At 40.9% G+C, this 20,756-nt stretch overlaps 1 long non-coding RNA gene across 1 annotated transcript in view; it reads right to left on the reverse strand.

The window, feature by feature from the left end:
• LOC113919957 overlaps positions 1 to 20,756 on the reverse strand; it is a 54,294-nt gene that overhangs the window by 21,645 nt on the left and 11,893 nt on the right. Inside the window, exon 2 of the long non-coding RNA XR_003519181.1 lies at positions 8,361 to 8,539. This is a non-coding gene — a long non-coding RNA (uncharacterized LOC113919957). The remainder of the gene's footprint in view (positions 1 to 8,360; positions 8,540 to 20,756) is intronic.

Consider the following 20,756-nt stretch of genomic DNA (forward strand, 5'->3'; position numbering starts at 1 on the left):
ATACATTTTTGTAGATGTCCCACAACCTTTGGATATTCCATTCTGAGTTTTTTTTTTAGCCTTTATTCTCTTTGTTTTTTGGGGGGAAGGGGGTTGGGTTTTGTGTGGGTGCTTTTTTGTTTTGTTTTATTTTGAGGATTCTACTCTATATCCTCTATCACAGAGATTCTTTCCTCAGTCATGTCCAGTCTACTAATAAGTCTATCAAAAACATTCTTCATGTCTGTTACAGCATTTTTGATCTCTAGTCTTTCTTTTTGATTCTTTCTTAGGATTTCCACCTCTCTGCTTACATTGCCCATCTGTTCTTGCATGCTATCTACTTTATCCACTAAAGCCCTTGGAATACCAATCACAATTGTTTTAAATTCCCACTCTGATAATTCAAACATCACGGTCATGTTTGGTTCTATTGTCAGGGCCTCCTAGCATCCTATAGTCCTATGATTAGGTGTCTGCCTTTTAGTAAACCTATGCCTCTGGACTATGAACTTCACAAGTGTTTCTCCATGTTTTTACCCACTTAGGTGGGACAAGATGGCTAGAGTGGGCTGGAGTTCAGTATTTCTCTTCCCCAGGTCAGTTCGGTTTGATAATACCTTAGCAGTTTAGGCCCTGGTTAATTGTTTCCCCTGAGGTCAAACCTTGTTAAGAACAGAGTGCTCTGGTTCCTTTTCCTCTTCTCCTGCCAGAAGCCTGAGGGAATTTTTCTCTGATATTTATAGTGGGCACCTGGTCAAGTTCCTGGAGGCAAATCTCACATTATCGTGGAAGCCCCATTATGACTGGGTCCCCCTAGAATTTTTAACTCGCAGACTTTTCTGCTCTGAGCCTCTAGCAATTCAGCCACCATTCCGATTTTCCTACCCCACCACTGGCTCCCAAGGCAGTTTCCTCTTGTGAGTCTTTGGTAAGCTGTGACTCCCTGTATTTGCCTGTCTTTCCAATCTTAGAAGCTGTGGTTTGTCCTGTGTCCTCCCCTCTCTTATAGATCCAAGAAGAGTTGCTGAATTTTCAGTCTATTCAGCATTTTTCCCCTCTATCTATTATTGATTTCAACAAATACCTTGAGGGGAAAACCACCAAGCGTTGGGCTGATTTTTTGTGGTTCACTCCTCTCACGAATTTCTACCACTTAATTCCTAGCTATGTTGGTATCTCTTCAATGTCTTCAAAAGATGTTTATTTTGCATTATATCTGGATTTTTAAATTTTTCTTGGCAGAAGTGTCAGTCTACTTTAAGCTACTCTATTTTGGACAGACTTAGAAATCCCTCTAATTTTCATTTTATGAGAGACAGACTAACATACATCAACAACTGTAGACTTAGAAAGATCTGTGTTTCATTTCTGGCTCTGCCACTTACTAATTTTGAGAACTTGAACCTGTTTACCTAACCTCTTAGTGATCAAATTTACAAAGTCCTAGAACTGTTGGAGCTAATGTTTTAATGGAAGGGGGGGAAGTAATAAGAATAAATAAATTGATACATTACAAAATCTGATCAATACTGTGAAGAGATGACAATTATGCATCATTGGCATACAAATAGTATTTAATGATATGGGAATAGACAGCACCCATTATGGAAACAGGTTAAAGAAGAGAAGAAATTCCAAAATGCAGTTCTGAAAAATGACACCAGCATGATAGAATTAGGTAGAGAAAGAGAGCTGCCAATAAGTAGTAGGTGAAAAATTGTGGAGATGTGGCATGACAGAAGCTGGCAACATCTAGAGCCAGACAAAGAAGTAGACAGCCCTGTCAAATACTGCTATGATATAAAGTAAGATGAAGGCAAAATATTACTTATTGGATTTGACGCTGTGAAAACTGTTGGAAGCTTCAAACGAGCAGAGATTTTTGTAGACAAAACCAGATAGAGAGGAGTGGAAGAAAGAATTAGTGGTAAAGAAAGGGAGACGGCCCATTAAGACAACTTTTGCAAGAAGTCCAGCCTAGAAGAGGGGCAGGAAGGGGAGTTGTGCTTACAAAATCTCAGCAGAGTGTTTCTCAAGACCGCCCCCCTCCATCTCATAAACTGTAGAAAGCCACAAACTCAGTGCTGGTCTTGTCTTTTCCCCAGCTTTCCCGATGAGCTCTTTCTTTTGTTGTCCGTTCATATGGCTTCTCTCTCTCCTTTCCTTTTCATTGGTGGTATAACTAATATTATCTGGTTCAGCCTTCTCAGTTTTTAATGCAAGTTGAGTTCTTTCTCATCTTTTTAAAACAACATTTCAGACTATGGTTACTTTAGATAAATCAGTTGGGAGCTAATATCTTCTATTTATTTATACTTTTCAAAACTACAAAAATCTGTCTTAAAACAATGTAGTCAAATTGCAAAGTTTCTGTAACAGATTCAAAAGATAGATTGCAGGCAAAGCAACATGGTAGAGTAGAAAAATCTACAGGATTCTGAGCCAGAAAAATTCCAAGTTCAAGTCCAAATCTGTGTCATCTGGGGCAATTTATTAATCTTAATTTTATAGATTTTATATAGAGAGGGATTTATATAGTTTATCCATATATAGGTTACATAGAAACTACAGATTTATATATGTAAATTATATAAATCTATAATTTTAAATATATCTTTAATTCATTTAATCTTTAATTGTATATTCATCTCTATTATATATCATTTAATCTTTAATTATATATTCATCTTTGCATATATGTAGAGATCTATATCTATACAACTGTCCTTAGTAATCTACTGAGAATCCTTGATTAGATATTCAAATACTGGCCATACAATAAATTGTTCCTTTTTTCTTTTTTCCTCACAGCCATCTCTTTAACCAGTGATACAGCTTTTCAAAAGATGTACCCTTCTTTCTTCCTTTTCCAAGGTTCTCTGGTTCCTAAGAGTTGCCTGTTCTTATTGGCACCGCATCTTGCCTATCTGCTAGGCATCATTCAATTCAGTGCAATCAATTTTAAAAAAATTGTTTTGCAACTTACTGGGTCACACACCAGGCTTTTTTTGACACTCATCTTTCATTTCATAGGCTGTTTCCTGAGCCTGCTACTTATTTATCGCTACTGTTAAAATTATGTTAATAACCATTTTAAAGAACCAGTCTTCCTTCCTCACACACTTAATTCTTACTTCTGTTTCCTGATTCCCAACCAACCTCTGCCAAATTACTGCATTTTCATATTATCGTCTGCATCCCTTGCTGTTCTGTCTGCATTTTTTAGATTTAAAATATTCTGCCTTCTTTCAAGTCCTGTCTTCGAGGCTGGCTACATAATTCGTGAGGCCCAGAGCAAAATTAAAATAAGGTACTCTTCTTCAAAAAACAGGAAAAGGAGTGGAGTTACAAATGTAAAACTATAAAGGTTTTCCTGTAATAACATTTTATTATGCATAAAATGTAATGAGACAATAGTGATATTATTTAATCCCAGTATAACATAAAAAGAACAGGGATCCCTCCATGCTGTCCCGAGGCGGAGCCATCGCTGTTTCTACTGCTGCCACCCCTGTCGCGGCTGCCAGTGTGGACCCAGATCCCAGAAATGATCGTCCCTCCAGGGTCGTGAAGTGCCTGAGACCGCTGGATGGCCTGACCCAAGATGCATCTGCTGCCGCCTGGCGCATCTCCCGCGTCCCATCCGACTTCACTTACAAAACACAAATCCAAGGATGAAGTTGTGAAGAATTTCAAGATGTCCACAGCAGAACAATAAACCAAGTGTGGGCACTTCTGACCAAGGGGACTCCAGGCGACTGCCCCTGTTGTAGCCGCGTGGGGCCGAGCAGCCCCCGCCCCTGCCCCTTCTCCCGTCTGAACCACAGCTGCGGGCACCGTGGGTGCTGGGAGAATCTAGCTGCGGCATGCCTGCGATGGACACACACTGGACCAGCATACCTTTCTTTCTTCCTCACTTTCAAATTAGTTAAGAGAGGCTCAAGACCCGTGTTTTCAAGGTTCACATGCCAACATAGGCTCTATTTAGCAATGCAACCTTTGAGTTTGTAAGATTTGTTTCCTATACCTCAGTTTACATATATAAAACGAAGATTTATTTAGTTGTCAAAAAAGTGAGAGATCATGAATGAACCTCCTGATTTCTCATTTAAATCTATACCTTTACAGGTGCTTATTTCTTTCCAGCTATCAAGTGGGAAGCTTCACAGAGAAATCATCTTGATTGGAATCCAGATGGATGAAAACCAGTTTCCCAAGTGCACGAGGAGGGGAAAGAACATTTACAGGCAGCCTGTATGTATGAGCACAGAAGTGAAAGTTTAGGACATTCGGCGGGAACTGTAATAGGAAATTTGGAACAGGTGGCAGAGGGACAAGAAGGAAGCAGTACAAGTCACAGGACTTTTCAGCCTCATGAGGAATTTTGGACTGGATCTTGGGAGGAGGTCTTAGAAAGACTTTTAAACAGATGAATGGCATGGGCAGTTAGTGTTGTTGAGAATTTTTTTAATATATATACCTATTGGCTATTCATATGCCTTCTTTAGAGAAATGTCCTTATCCCATTTCTTAATCAGGTTATTTGGGTTGTTTTGTTTTGTTTTTTGTTTTTTTGTTTTTGTTTTGTTTTGTTTTTTGTTTTGTTTTTTGCTTTATTAGGTATATAGTTTGTAAGAATTTTCTTCATGATTTAGTCTTAGTAGATTGTATGTTTTTAGGAATTTATCCATTTCTTCTACATTGTCCATTTTATTGCCTATATTCATTCAGAGTAGTCTTTTATGATCCTTTTTTTCTGGCATCAGTTATAATGCTTCCTATTTCTTTTTTTTAAGATTTCCTTTATTTATTTGAGAGTGAGTGAGCAGGGAGGGGCCCAAGAAGGAAGGAGAGGGAAAGGGAGAGAATCCCAAGCAGACTCCATCATGCTGAGTGTGAAGCCCAACTCAGGGCTTGATCCCAAAACCCTGAGATCATGACCTGAGCCAAAACCAAGAGTCAGACACTGAACTGACTGAGCCCCCATGTAATGCCTCCTATTTCATTTCTGAGTTTATTCATTTCAGTATTTTCTGTTTTTTTCTTAGTCTAGTTAAGCATTTGTCAATTTTGTTTATCTTTGTAAAACACCAGCTTTTTGTTTTGTTGAGACTTTTTGGTTGCTTTGTTTTAACTTCAGGTTACCTTCTGCATATATACCAATTTTTCCAAATTCAGCATTGGATTCCTTCTGACTCTGGATACTCTGTGCCTCCAAATGTTTCCCTTTCCTCCTCCTTAAAGTAACGAGTACTTTGGAGTTCAAACTTAGGGACAGAGCTGTAGACTGAACAGGAGGCCCATCAAATTTGTGAAGGCCCATTAGAGTGTTTCTCTCTGAAACATCAACTCTAGCAACATAAAGTCTACCTATGATAATTGGGCTCCTTCTGGAGGAGCTCCAAGCTCCACCAAACTGGGAGTTTGTAAGGCAAGTGGTAGAATCTCCCAAGGTTCTATGCTCAGGCTTTGGTAGCCACTTTCTCACTGTAAATTCTCAGGGTTTGGTGTGTTCTTTCTGGTCCCTGCCTGACCATACGCCAGATCCTCTCTGCTGTGAGTAATCAGCTGGAAGATCTGCTTCTGCTTGAGGCACAGATTCCTTGGACTAATAATCATGTGCAGCAGCTTCTAGATTCCAGTAAGAAAGGCAGTTGCCTCTCACTCTGCCAGATGGGAAGCAGAGGATTCATTCTGCAAGCATTTACTGAAGGGCGTGAAGAAAAAGATGTGCTTTGGAATTACACTAACTCGGGACCCACCACTTTTTAATTATGACTCTGGGCAAAACTTTCAGCTTCTTTAAACCATGGATTTTGTTTTGTTTTGTTTTTTCATTTGCAAGATGTGAATAATAATATTTTTCTTCTGGCATCATACAAAGGTTAAGTATAATGCTTATAGGAATTCCTAGCAGAGAGCCTGGCACATGGATGAGATAAATGGCAGCTGCTCTTTTTTTATGCAAAGAAATAAACAAATGGTTAACAAGGAATGTTAAGAATCACATTGTCTAGTCTTCACACTATTTTCTCCTCACACAAAAACACTGAGTCCTCTAATCTTTATACGTTCTAATTACTAAAAAAATTTTTTTCTGATTTTCTTCTTATTGTGTATATTGAATTTTTTTTTTTTGCAATAAAAAGCTCCAACTTGGTAACCTGAATCATGTTGGTTTCTCAATTCAAGCATAACTGGGAAGACCTGCAGAGATCGTTTTGTATTTTTCCCATTCATGGAAAATGGGAATGTGATAACTTGGAGCAAGGATGATGGTCCAGTGTTGCAGGGAGAGGTGATTTTGACTACAATTTGGTGGACTCTCAATAGATTGGCCTATAGTACATGAACTAGAAAGACAAGGATTCAAAAAAACAGGGAGAGCTATTTCACTAAAAAACCAGGTGAGGAGCATCTGGGTGGCTCAGTTGGTTAAGCGTCCGACTCTTGATTTTGGCTCAGGTCATGATCTTGGGGTCCTGGGATAGAGCCTCACGACGGGCTCCACACTTAGCAGGGAGTCTGCTGGAGATTCTCTCTCTCTGTCTCCCTCTGCCCTTCCACCCCCACTGTGCTCACCCTTGCACACACAAGCTCTCTCTCCCTCTGTCAAATAAATAAATATTTAAAAAAATGTGAGAATTGGACATTGAGGGCAAACCCTCCCTGGGGTCCAACATATTACAGTGTTGCATGAGTAGTGGTCAGAAGTACTCTTGCCAAATGAGATATTGTTAAGGCATACTGGAACATCAGAAAAAGTATGAATGAAATGGAAAATAGACAGGATTACTCACTGCCCTGTACAGTGAACACTTCTAAGTTATCCCTGCTTTTCACTGCCTCTGAGCTATTTTAGTCTGTAAATTGTAGAAAATGGATAATGATGAAAATGACTCTTGTCTATAGAAATAGAAACTAATTGTGTTCAATGGAATGTAATTATTGCCCTGGGGATATGCCATTTTTGCAACTAAGTTAATTTCAACATCTTTTCTCTGCCTATGCATGCATGATACTTTGAATTCACCTGTGAACCACTTGAAAGAAACATCTGACTCATCACATTATTATTATTAGGGCAACATTATTATAATAAATTATTATATTACATTATCAATGAGTAAAGTACAACACTTGACAAGTGTTATTTTTATACCTATATGAGAGATATAGTTATATCCTCTTGAAAAAATAATATTTTAACAGTTTGGGATATCATCTGAAATGTGCAGCGGACTCACCTGACAGAGGCAGGTTAAATGTGTTGCCAGAGAAGTACACAGCAGATAAGTTATTCCTAATTGGTGACATCAATGATTAAGAATTTTGCCTGACCATCTGGTCATCTCCCTAAATGGATTAGTGGATAGAGATCTACTCTGGGTTGACAGAGAATCTGGTTTGTTAGTCTTTTGTTTGTCATTATGCCTATTTTAACTCAAGCGAACTAAGAATGGCTGGGTCACCAGGTAGAAGTATTGCTCGTGAGACATAGTAGAAATCAACTGTAACTCTACCAAGGAGAGTCATGGGGTCAGAGCGTCCCACCCAACACTGAGAAAGGGTCTGTGAGGTTCCCACTGGAGCCTGAGATTCAAAAGTGGACTAGGAGTGGGTAGATGAAGGACAGTGTCCCTGGTAGAGGAAGCAGCATTCGAGACGAGGAATCAGGGGCTCTATGTGGTGCCAACATAGTTGTTCTTTTGCCATAACCATGACTGAGCACTCATGTGCTATGTCCACACACGTGCTTGAAGAAATGAAAATCAATAAGCACCATCTACATGACAATGGCCATGTAAATACTGTTTCTAACAGAATGCATAGGTTTTAGGGCAAAGGTCTCAATCCCTGGGCCACTGCAAAGAGACTATCTCTGTGGATGGACCTGAAATTGGAAGAAGAGGTCTATCTGTCTCCAAATTCACCAAGTTATTCTGCCTTCCAATCCTCCAGAATATGCTGGCAAGTGGTTCAAAAGTAAATACACCTAAATATTTTTTTTAGCAATGTTAGATATTTTCTGTCTCAAAGTACACACCACCACAGTCCTGAGATCCATGCCCAACATTCCCTAGAGAAGACATCTGGCTAGGAGGACCCAGGGAATCCCAAAAGAAGATGGCCACAGCCAGGAGCCTGTGACACGGGGCACCCCTTGGAGTATCCCCAAGCAGTAAGAGGGAAAACCTCTCTTGGCAACATGGGCATGTGCTAATGGCGTGTGGAAGACTGGAGGGTGTAAAGGAGAAGACTCCAGCCTCTCCTGAGTGGCTGCTTTCTTCTCTGGCCACCGTGGACCTCCAATGGCTTTTCTTATCCTTTTAGGACACAGACAAACACACTAGTGCTGTTCTTCCCCTTCTACTCACTCTCTGTCTCTCCGAGCCATCCCGTGCTTGTTCTCACGCCTTGTGGAACACTTAAAAGTCTGGGCATTTTCACTTCCCTTCTCTGGCTCCCTCCTCCAACTTTCCCACAAGAGAGGGGAGAGTAGGTGGCAGGCACACTCATTTTCTTCTTTACACCGATTCTCTCTAGTGATGCATGCCTGCAAGAAAAGCAGAGGGAGGATTCAGACACTTAAACAGATCACTCAAGGTCTGAAACCCCTGGTTTGTCTTCTGTTGAGAAAACACAAGCATCCAATTCCTCTTATTTCATGTTGCCTGATTTTGAAACAGAAAAATCTAGAGCTGTAAAGGATACACAAGATTACCTTTTAAACTACCCCACTCCCCATGTTATAGATGAAGAGATTAAACTGAGAGCAGGGAGGATAAGGGACTCCCCCTTCTACCCCATTATGGGCTGAATTGTGTCCCTCTCCCAAAACCTGTATGTTGAAGCCCTAAGCCCCAGTACTTCAGAATACAACCTTATTTGGAGATAGTTTTTGCAGTGGTGATTAAGTTAAAATGAGGTCATTAGATTGGGCCCTAATCCAGGATGACTGGTGTCCTTGTAAAAAGGGGAAATTTGGACACAGCACAGAAGGAAGTCCTTGTGAAGACACAGGAAGAAGGCAGCCATCGACAAACCAAGGCAGAGGCCTCAGAAGAAAGCAAACCTGCTGACACCTAAATCTCGGACTTCCAAGCCTCCAGGACCATGAGAAAGTTCATTTCCGCTGTGTGAGCCACCCAATCTGTGCCACTTTGTTACAGCAGCCCTAGCAAACTAATACACCCTTAACTTACACTGCAGGAGGTAGCAGGTAGGGCCTGCCCCTGGGCCTGCCTCATTGTCTCTTCTGTCCCCTGCCCAAGGCTTCTGCCCACTGCCTCATTCTCACCTTGGTGGGTTTCTCTCTTCCCCTAGGGGAACACCCAGCACATTTGGACCCTGAAGGATGAGTATGCAGTTATGTAGGTAGAGAAAGGGAATGAGAAGATATGTAACAGGAAGGAAACAGCACCAGCAACATTGTGGGGGGATGGCCGGCCTGGCCGGTGGGGTCACTAGAAGCAGCTGGGAGAGATGTAAGGAAAAGTCAGGGATAGTCCAGAGACCAGGGTGGAAGAGCAAGCAGGGCTGGGCCCTGGTACTTCTGCTCTCCCAGCTAAAGATCTCCCACTTTATCCTACACACAATGGGGGCCCCAAAGGATTCTAGACAGGGAGTAGTATGGTCAGATTTAGTCTCTGACAATTTGTTCTGGCAACCGAGGAGACCTGGATGGTTGGAGAGAGACCAGAAACAGAAAGTCTACTCCACTGGAGACTGCTCCAGTGGTCCCTGTGAATAATGATGGCATTCTACATGCCTGGGCACACCCCGTGAACAATGAGCTGGGATGACCACATGTCACCTTTCCTACTTCTCTGCTACCCCCAGAGCAGCACAGGAGGGCTTCAAGGGAGGACAGGTGTGTTCTGCAGCCACTCAGATAGGAGGGGGAGCCCAGCCTCAGAGACTATCTTCTAACTGTCAGAGCTAAAAGAGCAAAGCATTTTGCAAAGTTGGAAGAACATATGATCTAGCAATTCCAATTCTGGGTATATATCCAAAGGAAATAAAAACAAGATCTTGAAAAGATATCTGAATTCCCACATTTATTGCAGCATTATTCACAATAGCCAAAATATAGAAACAACCTAGTGTCCGTCAAAATGGATAAAGAAGATGTGGTATATATACACAATGGGGCATTACTCAGCCTTGAGAAGGAAGGAAATCCTGCCATTTATGACAACATGGATGGACCTTGAGGGCATTATGCTAAGTGAGGTAAGGCAGACAGAGAAAGATAAATGCTGTATGATCTCACTTATATATGGAATCTAAAAAAGCTGAACTCAAAAACTGATACTAGAACTGTAGCTACTAGGAGCTGGGGGTGGTGGGGGAATTGGACAGATGTTTGGGGTTGCAAACTTGCAGCTAGTAAATAGTGAAGTCCTGTAGATCTAATGCACAGCATAGTGATTATAGACAACAATACTGTCTTATAAACATCAAAGTTGCTAAGAGACAAGATCTTTTTTTAAATTTTTTATTGTTATGTTAATCACCATACATTACATCATTAGTTTTGGATGTAGTGTTCCATGATTCATTGTTTGTGCATAACACCCAGTGCTCCACGCAGAACATGATACCCATCACCAGGCTAACCCATCCTCCCGCCCCCCTCCCCTCTAGAACCCTCAGTTTGTTTTTCAGAGTCCATTGGCTAAGAGACAAGATCTTAATTGTTCTCACCACAAAAATGGTATTTATGGGATGTGATAGTGGTGTTAGCTAACACCATAGTGGTAATCATACTGCGATGTATAAATATATCAAATCAACACATTATACACCTTAAACTTACACAATGTTATATGTCAATTACATCTCAATTAAAATAATACATTTGAGGAGCAGTTGATATCTCATGCATATGAAAGCAGTCCTGTATGAAAGGCATTAGAGACCTTATAGAAACTATAAGGAAGCAGCAGTTTTCCTGTTGATAAGAGTTCAACAAATAAAATCCACATGTTATTCACATTTGTTTGGCCCAGTGAACCATTAGCTCCCTGTAGCTGAAATATAGGAATAATCTGGTAATGACATTATTTTATGTGGAGCATGTTCCATGTTCTTAAGCTAAGAGGTGACTATGGGAAAGATCTAGAAGGGGGTATTAAAGTGTTTGGGTAGCTTGGAAGACAATGGGAGAGGCAGCATATAGAAGCTCATTCACAGCAAGATTACAAAAACAGGAGGTATTTATTACTTTTCAATTATGTGATAACATTCCTATAAAAGTAATTTATAGACAGACCCCAGGCGAAGCTGGGAAGCTGAACTTGTGGGTTTTAGAGAAGAACCCATAAGCTCCAGGCGGGAATTGTGTTGAGTTTGTGTTTCATGGTTGAGGTCACTGCTCTCAGATTTCAAAATTGCCATGCAGTGGGCACCAACAAAGCCAGTTACAAACCAAGTGAATCAGGAAGGAATCTAGAGAATTTCTACATCCCCAAGTTCCAAACTGTGCAGAAGCAGGTAATTTTCTATGTGTTTTATGTTCATTTCTATGAGTTTTGTGACAGTGTTGGGGAGGGTGGCTGGACCCTGATGCGCAAGGCCCGCCAGGGACCAGGAGCAGGCAGGCTCGGCAGGTTGGTGTTTGCGTTCACTCACAGACTTACACTGAGCTTGGAAGTAGTTTTGCAAATGAGATGAAGTGGAAAGAGCAAACCTCGTCTTTTATCTTATTAAGGCAGCACTGTGATTCTAAATTAGTATTGGATGAGAAATGGGAATTTGTGGCCAATGTAAAGGAATCAAATCTAGTCTGGGGTGGGAAAGGAAGGCTTCTTGAGTCAGTAACATTTGCTTTAGCCCTAAAGGTCTAGGAGTGTGGGGGAGAATATTCCAGGCATAACTGCATGTTCAAAGGCCCTGAAGCAGAAAGGAGTTTGGTGGGTTCCAGGAGAAGAGAGAAGGCTGGTTGTGGGTAGAGCCATGAGTGAGAGCATTGAGATAGAAGACAGAGCTGAAAAAGTAAGCCAGAGACTCATGATTCAGGGCCTTGTAGGCCATGCTAAGAACTAAAAGAAAATTCTCTGCCATGATGTGGGCATGTCACCAAGAGCAGTGCAGATGAAATGTCTCTTCAGAGGCCACAAAATATGGGAAAAGTTCTGCTCAGGCTTAAGGACAAGGCGTTTGGAAAAGGAAGAGCCTTCCACTTTGGGATCCAAGGTGCTTCCCATCAGTGAGGTATGGTCATGCTGAAATGGAAACAGTGGGCTTCTGTGTGCCAACTGGGTGGAAGAGCTTTTGGAACATTCCCAGTCATCTACTCACCACCATCTAGTTTGCATTCACTCTGAGCCCAAAGAGAATACTTTCTTCAAATTTTCCCTTCCTCCTTTTATTCTCCTTCCATTTCTCTCTTCCTTTTGCCTTCTACCCCAATCTCCCCTTTTCTTCCTTCCTTCTTCTATTTTTTAATACATTTATTGAGGTACATTCCCACACAATAAACTGCACACATTGATCTATACATACACTCATGAAGCCATCACCATAGTCAAGATGGTGAATATAACCATCACCCCCAAATGTGTCCTTGTGCATATTTGTAATACATCCCCCTAATCAGCCCCGTGCCAGGGCAATTCAACTGATGTTATTTTTGTCACTAATAATTACTTTGTATTTTCTGGAGTTTTTATGAATGGAATACTATGTCCCCTTTTTGGTCTGACTTCTTCCTCTCAGTATAATTATTTTGAGATTCATCCATGTTGCATATAAGAATACTCACGCTATCCCTTTTTATTACTGAGTAGTCTAAATGTATGGCTGGACCATGATTGCTTATCCATAAAGGTGTTGATGTCACATGTTACTTGCTCTTTGGTGAAGTATCTGGTCAAATCTTTTAACTATTCTTTTACTGGGTTTTTTGTTTTCTTATTATGAGCTTTTGAGGATGTATACTGGATATAAGTCCTTTATCAAATATTTCCTCCGCAAGTATTTTCACCCAGTAATTGTTCATCTTTTCATTCCCCTCACAGTGTCTTTCAAAGAAGTGTTTTTAGTATGTATGAAGTGAAATTCATCATTTTTAAAAAATAGACTGTGCTTTTGGTGTTGTTGCTAAGAAATCTTTGTGTAACACAAATTCACAAGTATTTTCTCCTATGTTTTCATATAGAAGTTTTATCATTTTAGACTTTACATTTAGATCTACTATTTGTTTTGAATTAGTTTTTGCATCTGGATCAAAGTTCATCATTTTAGCATGTAGAGATCCAATTGCCCCAGTACTAGTTGTTGAAAAGACTCTTTTCTCCACTGAATTGCCTCTGCACTTTTGTCAAAAAATACTTGTCCTACATGTGTGCCAGTCCATTTCTGGACTCCGTTCTGTTCCATTGATGAACTTTTCTATCTTTGTGCCAATATCTCACTGTTTTGATTACTATAGCTTTATAACAAGTCTTAAAATAAGTTTGTGTTAGCCCCCTACTTTACTCTTCTTTTTCAATGGTGTTTTGGCAAATCTAGATCCTCTGTATTTCCATAGAAATTTTTAGTACCAGCTTATAAATTTTTACAAGAAAGCCTGCCAGGATTTTGATTAGGATTGTATTAAATCTATAGATCAATTTGGGGAGAATTAACACCGTAGCAATATTGAACCTTCTGATCCATGAACAAGGTATACCTCTCCACTTATTTGGGTCTTTTAAAATTTACTCAACAGTATTTCATAATTTTCAGTGAACAGATTTTTCACATCTTGTCAGATTTATTAACAAATAGTTAATATTTTTGATATTATTGTAAACTTTTTTATATTTTTATTATTTTATTGTTCATTGCTAGCATATAGAAATAATGTGATTACATCCTGTAAATTGCTTAACTCACCTATTAGTACTAGTACTAGTAACTCTTTTTTAGATTTCATTTGTACATAGACAGTCAAGTCATCTGTAAAACAAACCATTTTGCTTCTTCTTCCTTTCCAATCTGGATGCACTGGCTGGAAGCTTCACTACAAGGTTGAAAAGAAGATGTGAGACTGGACATCCTTGTCTTTTTTCCTGATCTCAAGCCGGAAAACATTCAATTCTTCACTAATCAGTATGATATAAGCTATAGGTTTTTGTAGATGTTCTTTATCAGGTTGAGGAAGTTCCTTGTTTGCTGAAAGTTTGTCAGCAACTGATGTCAAATTTAAATGATCATATGGCTTTTCCTTTTTAGTTTATTAGTAGGGTAAATTATACTGATAGATTTTCAAATGTTAAATCAACACCACATTCTTGAGGTAAACCTCACTTGGCCATGATGTATCCTCTTTTATACATATTATTGGATTTGCTAAATTTTGTTTAATTTTGTTCAAATCCTTGCATCTTGCTTCAGGAGAGATATTAGTCTGTAGTTAGGAAGTGTTCCCTCCTCTTCAGTTTTTTGGAAGTATTTGCATAGAATGGGCATTATATCTTCTTTGGTAAATTTCACCACGGAAGCTATCTGGAAGTAGGGGGTTTTTCATAGGAAGGTTTTTCATTACAAATTAAGTTTCTTTAAGAGATACAGGGATCTGCATATTATCCATTTCTTCCTGAGGGAAGTTTGGCAGTTAGTTCACTATCATGCTTTATGAGAGTTTGAATATAGGGAAGAACGGATGATTAAAAAAAAGGGGGGATTTATGCCAAAGTGACAGACTATCCTAAAATGGCAAAAGAAATCTCCTAGATAGAGATGTCTTCTGAACTAGAGAAGTTAGTGCCTACTCGGGAGATTTCAGGAGCTCTGCTGGGGTCAGAGTTGGAAGGATTTCAGGGGCCCCTGACCACAGGACCCTATTCCATTCCTTAGGAACCCTGCACCTATCAGCAGACAGGCCTTCAGAATGTACCTAAATTATTGGGAATACTCATCTGGCACCCAGGCCACAAAGATCTTGTGGGAACAGAGACCCTATCAGGTTGTGGAGTCTTTTTGAGAGTGTCAGGTCTCTCTCCACTTTACACAAACCCTCTCTTTCTGGGGAATCGCTCGATGTCCCTGACCTTGCCATTTCCCTAAGTTTTCCTTCCAAGACACGGCCTCTGGTGGTGATGAGTAATATAGGTAAAGAGATGCCCCAAATAAGACAACTAATGCTGTATTTGCCCCTGGCCCTAAGGTGCCCTGCTTTCCTGACACCAAGATATAGTGAAGGAGGGATGTGTGTATGTATGTGTATGTGCATGCACAAGCATGTGAGGTGTGGGGAGGGGGTGCCTGTGTGTGTATACATGTGCATGGGTGTGTTGGATTTGCCAGGGAGGTGGTTCTCTTATAATCCAAGGAGCTGACAAATAGCCAATGGCTTCAGCCTGTCTCTGGAGTGGGGTTCCTTGGTCTGAGCTTCTTATGAGGGAGGGAGGCTTCTCCTGGACACTGGCTCTAGTCTGTAACCTTGAGCTGCACAATGGCCAAAATTTTCATTGTTTGAAGGAAAAATTTTATAATGGGTCTCTGAAATGGTTACAACCAGGTTTTTATTATTAAAGAAACCAAAGCCAAGAGTTTCCCTTTATAATGTGTGTGGAGAAGGAAAAAAATTTAAAAACAGCTTCCCATCATGATATCGCTTCAAAATGAGGTCCATTCTGTGCCGGGCCCCACCCTGAGGAGAGTTGGAAGACTCTCAACAGGGTGGTGTCTTTCCCCATCCAGCTCTGCTCTGTACAGTCACAGGTCACCCTCGTCACCCTGGGCTCTGCCAAGGCTACTGCAAGGAGCGAATGTCCCACTGGGCTCTCTTTACAAGACAAAAGCAACAGACCTAGAGCCAGGGTTTAAAATGGGAAGCTAAAGTAATCCTTGGAAGAGATTGTGGGATTGCCAGCCGGGCTTGCAGACACTTTTCCTGTCTTACAACACACAGTCCTAGTTTGCCCAGAATCACTGTCTCCTAAATTCTCTGAAAGTGCCTCTTCCCATGGGCAGAAAGAGAAGACAGCATGCACACTGAGGTTTCTCCCCATTTGTCAAGAGTCATCAACAGTGAACATTGATCCTGAGCATCCTGTCAGACAGCTTGACGTGCAATTAGTTTAACACAAGAATCAGACCAACATTAACAAAAATATATACGTGAAGATTTCAAAGCCACAGAGTCTCTTACGTAACTATTTCAAAATGTTCCCTTGCCTTGTCCCCTCTCCCCACCCACAAATAAATAACACCACAAATGAAGGATAAATTCAGTGGGGATTGAAAATGGAGGGATCGCTTTCTCCCACCACTCAAATGCCCCCTTTCCTCGCTTCTCCATGAATTAAGGGCCTTTGTCTCACTCATCACTGCAATCCTACACACACAGTAGGGGCTGGGCACAGGTCAAATATAGTCATTATTTTTTTCTGTTTTACATTTCAAGACAACTCCAACACAAGGAGTAATAGATGAGTTGAAGTCACTACATTCATGATGGGACAGAAACATGCTAGAAAAAAATCCTCTTATTTTCTCGCCCAGGCATTTGCTTGGGTACCAGAATTTATCCATGTATCACCAAGTTCAACACTTTTATGTTGGCCTTCTTCCTGTGCAATAGTCTCTTTTGTAAGATGGGAATTTCCTCTTTCCCTTTGAAATGCAGAGAGGAGCATGAAAAATGAACACGTGACAATACTGGATTTGCTCAGGATAAGCTCAGCAGAGAGAAGGATCCTAAGGAGAATCTTTGGGCTCTTCCACTCCCATTCCACTGCTCCTGTCTTCCCGAAGCTGAACTTGGGCTTCTCGCTGGGCTCCTGCATCCTTTATCTTTCTTCCTTCCCTCCCTCTCTCCCCTCCCTCCTTTCTTTCCTGATCCATCTGATGCGTACAACAGGTTTACCGTGCTAATACCTAGCTCCAGCATGCCTGCACGAAGCCCACAATACAGTCCCCCTCCCCTCACCCTGTTACCTGACAGTGAAACCTTTCAGCTTGGCATTTGAGTCCTTCTACTATGTGGTTTCAATTCACCACCTTTTAGAAGGGAGGCCTGGGAGGGTGAGGGTTTCTCCATGACTGAGCTGGTGAGGAAGCCACTTATAAAGGGAGTGGGAGGGGCGTAGCCTAGAGAAGAAAGGATCCAAAGGAGTTAGGCAGCGAACCACAGCATGTCAAAGCCTCCCTCTTCGACTTTTTCCCTGTGCTGCCTGAGCCCCAGCCATCCTAGCCTTCCCCATTTTTGACTGTGCCTGGTCCTTCAAGGTTCATGAGATTTTTCCCCACACTTCCTAGAATAAACCTTTCTTCACTCATGACTTCCTACCTGATGGAAATCCTACCAGCATTCAAGTGCAAGTTGCTTCCTTCTTGGAGGTTTTCCTGACCTTCCCCAGTAGCTTTGGGTCTCTTCCCCTGAACCACAGTGTTTTCTGTTCCAAGTCAAGCCACACAGTGACGACCATATGTGGGATGTGGGACAGGCTCTCCTGCAGGAAGGGAATAAGACTCGGAGGAGCAGACTGTGAAGCGGCAGAGATAGGCAGTGCAGGATTGACTGAAGGGTGATGTTCTCAGCTCTGACCACTACATCATTTTCCCTCTTACCTACCGTCGTCATACGGACTGACTGATGAATCCACGGGACATGGAATAAATGCAGTATATTTCATAATGGCCAGAACTATCTTATTTTATTTTTAAGAATTGTACGGGTTGCTTTGTGGCACTTCCAACTAATGCCAAGGGCATCAGATCTGACCTCACAGACCACAGGGAGGTGGTAGCTCAGGGCAACTCTGAGCCAGGCTGCCCAGGCTCAACCCTGAGCTCTCCCCACAACCAGCTGGTGATCTGGGCAGGCTGCCTACCTTTCTTGTGCCTCAGTCTGTTCATCTGTAAAATTACAATACTGTGAAACCCCATAGGTTTGTTGTGAGGATTAAGTAATCTATGGTGGATCAGATCCAGAGCCATTGGTGTCCAGCAGAGTCACACTGACCCCTTTGAATTCTACTCTGAGCACTTTCCTCATGTTCTAAGAAATTCAATCAAACAAACGTAGCCACGTTGAGCAACAGGGCCCCCAGTAAATAATTTTGCTTTGACTTTCTGCAAAACACATTCTGCAGTGCCAACTAAGTTCGCAAAAACAATTGCTTGGGGAGTCTATTTTCTTAATTTCTAAATAATAGCTCTGCAGTGCCTGGAGGAATGTTATTTACATTTGCAAATTTAAGGTTTGTGAAAGAATTTGCCATACTAGAATTTGAAAACTCAGCAAGTTTCTAGTTTTGTGACTGGTTTTTCAAGTTTTAAATTTCCTTCACTTTCATACAAAGCTAACTCTCATATCCCAAATATTGCAACCAACTCGGTGCAGAAAATAACTCTCTAATAGTTAGATCTTTGTTTAAAATCTAGCTCTGCCCTTGGGGAAATCACATGCATTCTCTGCATCTTGGTGCCTTCAACTTAAGTGGCAAAAATGGATCTCTTTTCATGATTTTTATGACTCCTATACAGAAAATGGACATGCTATACTTGTTTTTAGATAAAAGGCTCAACAAATAATAGTAAATACTGGTTTGGGGGCTGATGTTTGCTATGGGCTACACAATTCATTTTTGTCCATAGGTTTTTCCCCCAATAGACTTTGAACTTCTCAAGTACAAGAACCTTGAAGAAACGGTAGAAATTTAGGCAGATTGCCAGGTGGAGATCCATGGAGTGTTTAAAATGGGCAGAAGGAGAAGACACAATACAAAGTAAGAACGAAGGGTATCAAATTCAAGGGAACAGAATATTGAGACAAAAACTAAGAAAGTCTCTTAGAATTGTTACACGTGATTTTAGCAACATCGTGTTGGCCTAAAGGTAAATTGGCTTAAAGCAAGGTGGCTCAAGTTCATGTGGAAAACAAGATGATATGGCCTAAGGGCATCTGAGTCAAAAGCAAACATTAAGCTCATGGGTCACTTTGTACACATCCTGGTGGGTAATTTTGTAAACTTTGATTTATCTCGGAGCAGAAACTCTTTCTAATGTCCACAAATGTGATGGGATTTTAGATTGTTGTTTCTACTCTGTAGAACTTTAAGTAGTAAAAAGATAAAACAAATAATGTCCAACAGTAGATTATCTGGGACAATTTCTCAGATAAATATTAGCAATTTATATGATTTAATTTATATAGAAAAGATATTTAAGGACATATTCCAACATGGGGCTGCGTGGTTGTTCAAAGGTGGGGGGGAAACTATGGAGGGTTTTGTTGTTATTCTTTCGCTTTTCTGTATTTTTAAATTTTTTAATGAACTTGGTTTCCTTTCATAATAGAAAGAAAGACTAAATGTAAGAGAAAAAGATCTGGAACATTCAGAGATGTTGAAAGAATATTTTCTGGAAAGAATATTTTCAATTCATTTTAAGCCGATGTTATATCGGCTTGTAGGGGACAATTCCAGAGTTCAGGGCCAGGGAATTGAGGGGAATGACCCAGTGAACAAGGAAAGGTGGACAATGTGTGTGTCTGAAGAAGACACACCAGGCCCTCTGATATGCTCCTTTCTCCCTCCATCCCTTCATCTCAGGTCATGTGGTGAAAATCATCATCACTGTTGAATATCCAAAGATTTGGCTTTGCATTATAATGCAATTTACTCCTCTTTATGGGCCTACACAGTGCAAAGATGAGGGAAAGACACTTTCCAGTTTTTGTTGTTGTTGTCATCAGTTTGTCAGGAATAGCACACATCTAGTAGTCTCCCCAGTAAGAACCCTTCACAGGGAAGTACACAAACAAGGATCTGAAGCTATGCAAATGTCACCAAATGAAGAGAGAGATGGGAGAGTTGGTCGCTGTGTGTACATTTGGTACATGATGCATGGCTCAGAGCCCTCATGGCAAAGCTACCATGTCTGATGTATAAACAAAGACATCACACTCTCAATTTGTTGCTTGCTACATCATATTTTCTCCACTCAGCTGAAATGTGGTAATTAGTCACTGGTTTGGGTTTGAATTACTGCAGTTTTTCTTTTCTTTCCTTTTCTTTTTTTTTAAGTGTGAGACTCAAGCTCTTAAAGACAAATGAAGACATTCTTTCTGTCGAATGTGTGCAAGAGTTACAGCTTCTTGATTAAATTCATTTATTTTTTAATTCTACATGGCTTGAACTTTTCAATGGGGCAATGCTATAATTTTCGAATTACCAAATTGCAAACTGTAGATGAATGAAGCGTGTTTTTGAACTTGTAGCTCAGATGGATTTGGCAATATTGATATTTTCCTTTCTCAAGTTTCCCAGCCCTTTGGCTAAGGCATCTGTGCCCTCCATGTGCTCCTCGTTAGAACACTATCTCTCATTGAGGGAGGAGTTCCCGTGCCTAAGATGGAACTAAGCAATGTTTTCTCTCCAGTGGCACTAGTGTACCTTGCCAGAGCCATCCAAGAAAGGCAAGGAGCTCAGGCCCTCTGAAAGACTGACAAAGTCCACTTCATGGAATACAACATCTGGAGTTTGACAGGACACTCATTCAAATGTCTCAATCAGAGGAACTTTTGGAGATAGAACCAACTGTGCCCCAAGCATCAGTTGCATGCCATGGCACATGACTCATCAGGGACAAGTGGCTCTGAGAGAAAATTCCAAAACCCAGAGGTTCCTGAAAACTTGAAAAAGGAAAGCCCGCTTCTCATATCTCACTGGAATCATTGTTGTGGTCCCAGCCAAGTAGCTTCGGGACTTACCTACGTATCGTTCAGTAGGTCACTAGGTTTATAACAACTGTTCTGAAATTGGACTGCATCGGGC

Source organism: Zalophus californianus, chromosome 15 (genome assembly GCF_009762305.2).
Source record: "Zalophus californianus isolate mZalCal1 chromosome 15, mZalCal1.pri.v2, whole genome shotgun sequence".
NCBI classification, from domain to species: domain Eukaryota; kingdom Metazoa; phylum Chordata; class Mammalia; order Carnivora; family Otariidae; genus Zalophus; species Zalophus californianus.